An 8069-nucleotide genomic window follows, 5' to 3' on the forward strand; every position below is an offset into this window, starting at 1 on the left:
TAGAATGGCCATTTTGACAATGTCAATTCTGCCTATCCAAGAACATGGGAGATCTTTCCATCTTCTAAGGTTTTCTTCAATTTCTTTCTTTAATGTTCTGTAGTTTTCATTGTACAGGTCTTTCACCTCTTTTGTTAGATTAATTCCCAAGTATTTTATTTCTTTTTGATGCTAATGAGAATGGAGTGGTTTTCCTAATTCTCTTTCAGAGGATTCATCACTTATGTATAGAAATTCTATACTTATGTATAGAAATTAGACTTGTGCATATTGATTTTATATCCTGCTACTTTGCTGAATTCATTTATTAGTTCTAGAAGTTTTCTAGTGGAGTTTTTTGGATCTTCTAAATATAGGATCATGTAATCCAACAAAATAGAAAATATTGAAGACATCGACAAATTTTTAGAGACATATGATCCTCCCAAACTGAATCAGGAAGATGTACACAATCTAAACAGATCAATTTCAAGCACTGAAATAGAAGAAGCCATCAAAAGCCTACCAACCAAGAAAAGTCCAGGACCAGATGAATTCTCAGCTGAATTCTACAAGACCTTTAAAGAAGTACTGTTACCAATACGCCTCAAAGTATTTAAGGAAATAGAAAAGGAGGGAACCCTTCCAAATTCATTTTATGAGGCTAGTATCACTCTAATACCAAAACCAGACAAAGACACATCAAAGAAAGAAAACTTTAGACCAATATCCCTGATGAACATAGATGCAAAAATCCTTAACAAAATACTGGCAAATTGCATACAAAAATATATTAAAAGGATAGTGCACCATGATCAAGTGGGGTTTATCCCAGGGATGCAAGGTTGGTTCAACATCTGGAAATCAATAAATGTAATTCACCACATCATTAGACTTAAAGTTAAGAATCACATGATTATTTCAATTGATGCTGAGAAAGTATTTGATAAAATACAGCACCCCTTCATGCTTAAAACATTAGAAAAAAATAGGAATAGTAGGAACATACCTCAACATTGTAAAGGCTATCTATGCTAAGCCCACAGCAAACATCATTCTTAATGGAGAAAAACTGAAAGCATTTCCTCTAAAAACTGGAACAAGACAGGGATGCCCTCTTTTACCACTTCTATTCAACATTGCTAGAGCAATTAGACAGACCAAAGAAATTAAAGGGATACAAATAGGAAAAGAAGAACTAAAGCTGTCACTATTTCCTGTAGTCCATTTTTAACAATTGATTTAATAAGGGTCAAACAGTTTTCTGGTCACAGATCACAAATTCTGATGCATTTGGTGTTCAGACATGTCTAACTATACCCACTGGAACAAATGTAGTGGGGATTCAGTGAAGACCAAAACACAAAAGGAAATGGTAGGGTCCTGTCTTAGTCTACTTTGTGTTAACTATAACAAAACACCTGAGGTTGGATTATTTACAAAAAAAAAGAGGTTTATTTAGCATCTGGAGGTCCAAGGGCATGATACCAGCATCTGCTTGGCTTCTAGTGAGGGTCTCAAGGTAGATGGCATCACATGGTGGCCACACATGCGAGAGTGGTAAGTGGTCACATGTGAAAGAGCATGTGTGCAAGAGAGACCAAGGGGAGGCACCAGTCTCACCTGGTAACAACTCATGCTCACAACAACCGTTCCAGTCACATGAGAGCAAAAATTCACTCCCTCAGGAAAGCGGTAATCCCTTAAAGTCTTCATAACTATGCAATGGGGACCAAGCCTCAACCTGAGCTTTGGCGGAGAAAAACCATACTCAAACCAAACTATGAACAAAAGAGAAAATTTTATTTTAGGAGTTCAACAGTTGGACCCTGGAATTGAGGACAATTAGTGGTTTTTGCAAAATTAGCAGCTAGTTCTTTAACCTGTGCACAACTCAACTACCCCAGTGGCCTGTAGGTACTCTGAGTACAAACTCAAAGATCTGTCTTACTAAACAATTCATTATTTGGGGGCCCAAGTAAACCTGTTCATGAATGACCCTTTCCATTGCACCACCCTCAGCTGAGTACCACCTATTGGAAGGTTGAAATGTCCCCACCTCCCCATGACAAAGGAGCCTGAGCAGCTGTCTCAGCATGGTGGTAAAGGTCTGTAGTTCTGGAGGAGCAGGGAGCTCACAGCAGCCCTCACAAGCTAGTTTTTCAAGTAGGAAAGGCAGAATGATTTGTGAGTTTCTGTTTCCAGGTCAATCCAAATTATTTGGGAAGTGGAGGGAATATTTCTCAGAGGCTTGGAGGGCTGAGTGAGCGTGGCGGAAATGCATGATTGTAATTTGGGTCTTTGGAGAGCCAGTGATTCGTTTCCCCTTATTAGCCTTGCAGTTTCTTCTCACTGATTCCACCGTACCAAGTAACACATCTTTGTTACAACACTATGGTGGCATAACTTGTAAAAATGGGTCCAGTGTAGTGAACAGACTCCCATGCATTATAAATATGCAAAAACAGCTTATTTTACCAATGTGCATGTTTATGTGTCACAACCCTCAAGGGTGCAAAAACAAATATGGACAATTTAAGTAAAAGGGGAATTTCATGAAATATTAATCAACATATCACTGAATAGTCAGGAAAGCTAGACACTGGGTTGCCAGAAGCAGTCAAATCAAGCCATAGAAATTTTCCCAGAAAGAACTCACTGTCACCCCAGAGAACATTAGAAAACACAGCTTGCCATTGCTGGACAAGAGACACCACTGTGGGAACAACTACCTCTGCTTCCCTTAAGCATGGGATAAGCCTACCACCTCCTCTGCCGCAAGCAAGGATTCTTTGTATTCTTACCGTCTTGTATCACTAGTCAACAATTCAAATCTGAAGTAGTTGCATGTGACAGGATGGCCTGAGACACATGTCATACAAAAGTGCACGGGCACCTTGGGAAGTGGATCCCTAAAGCAGCAGACTCTACAGCTTATTAAGCCTGATGCAATGGAGAATCCAAGAACATGGAGAGGAGATAATTCATGGCACAACCTAAAGTATATGAATAAAAAATGGCCATAAGTTATGATTTTACTAACTTACATAGTTACTATGTTTTTTATATACTGTTATAGACAGACTATAAGAAAAACTTGAAATATAAAATCTCAGGCCATGAAAATATGTTGCTATTCAGTCCCTTCAAAATTTATTTAGTCACCATCATTATGATTTAAAGCAAAGTCATCAATTAGCTCTGCAATATCTTCTTTGTTGCCCTAAGATAATCAAACCTTTTTCTGAATAGCACCTACTTTTTTACTTTATGAAAAAAAAACTGCCGTCAATGTGACTTAAAAACCAAACAAACACAATAAAACAGAGTATGTGGTGGCAATGCCTCAACCAACTACTTGGGAACTTGGGAGGCAGAAGGATCATAAGTTCAAGACCAACCTGGGAAACTTAGGGAGACCCTGACTCATAAAACAATTTAAAAGGGACTGGAAATATAGCTCAGTAGCAAAGTGCCTGAGTTCAATCTCCAGTACCTCAAAAACAACAGCAAAAATCAATCAACCAACCAAATAAATATTTTTAAAAACTGCCATATTTTAGGAGAAACTGTCCTTATATTCTCTTCGAACTGCCTCAAAAAATTTGAGATGGGTACACTTTTTAAAATTTTTTTTCCTGATTTCATTAGAAAGCAGTACCTGCATTGGTACCTTTTTGGATAGAACACTTGAGAATAATTTTTGCATTATTTATTCATTTTTCACAATGGGTACTTCATGTCTTTGAATTCTTTGTTGGTGTAGGAAATAGAAACAATTCAGCAAACGGACTTAGCCCTTGAAAGCATGTGTCCCACTGAGTAGTGTGGTATCAATTACATCATAAAAATTCCTTTTACCTAAAAAATTGCTCAAGTTCATAAGATTGCAGCTCTATTTCTTGGCATATAACAGGCTGAAAAAGAAAATGCAGACCCTTTTATGTAACTTTGAATGTTAGCAAAAATTTGGGGAACTCTTGATAAAAGAAAAATGTTTTTTGCCTTTAAGGCAACATTGCCCATTATGTGTTAATAAATTGGCTTCAACAAAGACTTTCTTATCCATTGCTAAAAACTGACTGAGCATAAACAACTACCAGTTCGACAGTTCTATTTTTGCCAGTGCCAAAAGGATTTCTAAAACCTTTCAGTTAAAAAGCCCGCAAAGATCAAAGAGGTTTCACATGAGCTCTCTACATGTCAATGAGATACAAGTGCCATCTTTTAGCACGTTATAATAATCCTGTTGTGCAATTCTCTTTTCCTATGATCTGTAAAATGTAAAAAATTACACATTCAAGTCAGGCATTTTTTTTTCTCAGCAGAAAGGAGAAATTATGAATTAGGAAAAACAGATTTAACAAGTTCAATAATCCACTGTCATAAGTTAATATACTTTTTGTCTCATTTTGTACAGAATTGTAATGCTTTGCTACTTGGTCATAATAAGGATAGAATTTGAATGTTAGATGCAACTTGATAAAATGATTTATTACTCTTTAGCCATTGGAATAAAAACATGCTGAACATTTATCGATTTCACTTATTCTGCCCCAAATTAAAATTTGTGAACTAGCACAATATTGTGGAAGGAAGGGAGGAGAAAGGAAGTCCAACCAAAGTTGAATTTTAGCTAAGTTACAATCAATTTTGTTTGCTAATGATATCATGCTAATTTTCTAATGCATTCACCTATTTGTGGCCATGATTGATAACTTTGAAACTTTCTCATGCCTCTGTTCAATTTGGACGCAAACATGTTGAATAGTCATTATTTTACTGTCAGTCTCATGCATCCAGTGATGAGGGTTGACTCCAGTGTCATGGTTAGGATCAAACATGTAAACTCCATGACATCAGTTACCATGTCTGGTTTGTATACACACCAAGCATTTAGGACACAATGCCCTGTGCATTCATTGAATCAACAAATATTTATTGAGGCCCTTCCTTGCATAGGGCCTTTTGGGTGATTTCTCATCCTCATCCTCTTATGTCTGTTTTTGTGCGTTTGCTCCATTTCTTTTTTTCCTGATCAGCATTCTCTGCTGCTCTCTGCTTTCATAACCTGGTAGTACAGGAAACTTTCCAATTTCTGCTCATGAGATTCAGCCTCTACTCCATGAGAGTTTCAGTTGAAGAAACCACCACAACCCTTGACTTCTGATGTATATGAGAAAAGTATGATTAAAAAAAAAACAGCCCATTATTTTTATTTTTTCCTTTTTAAAGTTTTTATTAGTGCATCAGTATATATTATAGTGGGGTTCATTTTGATATATTCATGAATGCATATAATTTGCTCTGTTTCAATCCCTAGTACTTCCCTTCCTCCTCCCCACTGGACAAACTCCATTGGATCAGTTTTCCTCTCTCATTTAATCAATTTTAGCCAGGAAGAGGTCACATATTGGGATCAGACTATGTAATCACAAAGGTTCCCCCTTCAGCAGTATCTCCCTTAAATGAAACTATGGGTAGGACAGGTAGTAATAGAAAAGACACTGTGTTTTCAATTATTTAGCTTTGTTTTGTATTTTACCATTCTGTACCCAATATCTAGCACAGAGTAGTTATTAAAAAACAAAAAAACTATCTCTGCTGAACTAATACTAGGATATGGCATAACATATTATTTGTAAGTTTTATAATTTGTGTGTGATGGAGAAAGAAAGTGGAGGGAGATGAAATTAGAGTTGCTGAGGTTTTAAACTAGAAAGATACGTAACTACTGACAAGATGAATGGATTTAAAGCTGGCAATTAACATTTCTTTTACTTTCCTGCATCGAACATTATTTTAAAATGAAAACTTCAAGCAAATCAATCTTTTAAAAATCACTTAAAACAGTTAAAATATCAAGTTGAAAGACTACTATAAAATTTCTCAGAAGCCAGTTGTACATCAGAAGAGAGATCAGTGAACTCGAGGAAGGGAACTGAAGGGGAGGGGGGAGGGATGGGAAAAGGAAGGACCAGTGGAATGGAACTACCAAACTATCCCCTGTGCACATATGAACATACCACAGTGCATTCTCCTTGATGCAGATCTATAAAGCACTAACTGAAAAAAACTATAAATGAATAGAAGAAAGAATAGGGGACAGAAGAGGGGAGGGAAAGTAGAAGTACTTTGGACATAAGTGGAGTAAATTACATTCCATGCTTGTATAATTATGTCAAAATGAACCCCATTATTGAGTATAACCATAATGCAAAACATAATTTTAAAAAACAATTGCACATACCCATCTTTGAGGATGCTCCACATTTTAAAAGTGCCCCAACATTATGTCCCCTTCTGACTTCCTTTAAAACATAAGCCCCTTAGAATGACATAAAGGGTTTTATTATTAATTTGAAGATTAAAAAACAAGAAAATCCCTTTCTCTTAATTCAGCTCTCCACAGAAAATATTCTGAGAGTTGGGAAAAACTAATGGCTAGACAGAGCCTTTAGAATTTCATTGATTGCCTTTTGCATAATGTTGCAAGCAAGTAATGAATATTTTCTTTGTTATTGTGCAGAAACATTTCTAGTGACCAGAGAAAATTTTGTGAACGGGTGGTAAAACCAAAACCAGAAGTGACCTTTTAAGTTGGGAATCCAGCCAAGACCATTGTCAGAGCACATGGTGAGCACCTCTATCTGGGTGTTCTCCCCAGAGAGAAGGTCCTCCTCTCACACAAGGAGACAATAAAACTCATTTTGAGGACTCAAATTTCATGCACATTTTACAAAGCTCTTCTTTAAGAGGTAAAATAAGGTTGACATATGAGGCAAAATGAATTTTTTAAGCTTTGTACAGACTGGCTTGGGGTTTTCTCAAAACACCACATCAATTTCCTAACTATAGTTCAGATTTGTGTGATCTGTCCTTCTGACTGGAGACATATTAGTTCATTTGCCAGCAACTCTTGGATCTGTGCTCCACATGACAGAAATAGCATAACTCACTGGAGAGGTCATCAGCTGCTTCCCCTAGTCACTTCTGGGTGCTATGACCTTCAGCAGCAGAGGCATTTGTTCTCTAAGGGTGTTCTGCTGTCCTGAAAGCCTGTGAGTTTCTATGGTCCTCGCTGTGTGATCAGCTGCCAAAGGAATTGCCAGTGCAATCTTGAGAAGGGATGAGGAATTATACTGATAGGATAAAATTTCAAGGTTAACTAATCCTGTGTGCCTGGAGACATGAGATCATCAGATCAGCTTGAGTGCTGTCTGATGATTTTGCAAAGAGATTAGATTACTCTTAAGTGTCTCAAATCTCCTGCCTTTTTTAAAATGAAGACTTTAGTTAGAAGTGAGTCACCAGAATGAAAGGATCATTTCTTTATTTCAGGACAATAATTTAAGTAGTCACTTTGTCATTTCTCTGTTGGTCTCACATTGACTTACATTTCAGATTTAAAAAACCATTATCCATTATCCTGCAATGTGGAAACCCCCCTCCTCCTACCCAGTACTGAGAATTGAACCCAGAGGCACTCTACCACTGAGAGCTACACCCCTAGTCCCTTTTAAATTTTTTTTTTTTTTTGTACTGGGGATTGAACTCAGGGACATTTTAACCTGGGTTATATCCTCATCCCTTTTTTAAAAATATTTTGAAGCAAGGTCTTGTTAAATTGCTAAAGGCCCTCTTAAATTGCTGAAGTTGACTTCAAAAAGTTGCAGAGGCTAGCCTCAGACTTGCCTTCCTCCTGCTTCAGCCTCTCAAGTAGCTGGGATTATAGGTGAATGCAACCATGCCTGACTTGGAACACGGTTCTGATGTATTGCTGATACTCCCCATCATTATGCCTATCTATACAAGAGGTTCAGATTCTGTCTCTCTCCCAATTCTCCAGACAACTGAATTACCTCATTGGAAGAAATCTCAGAAACAGTTTATTTGTATCTTCATGAAGCTCCCTTTATTCCAGGTGCTGAAAACCCCAACCTACCTTTAATTTATGATGCCCTATCTCCCACAAGAACAAAGAAATATAATCACTTGCTGCCTATACAAAGCAATGGAGATCAGGGGTCTGTAGCATCCATCTAGCCACCAGTCTTATCTACCTCAAAGCATAATTTCTCAGTTATGCA

Source organism: Sciurus vulgaris (genome assembly GCF_902686455.1).
Source record: "Sciurus vulgaris genome assembly, chromosome: 3".
Classification (NCBI taxonomy): domain Eukaryota; kingdom Metazoa; phylum Chordata; class Mammalia; order Rodentia; family Sciuridae; genus Sciurus; species Sciurus vulgaris.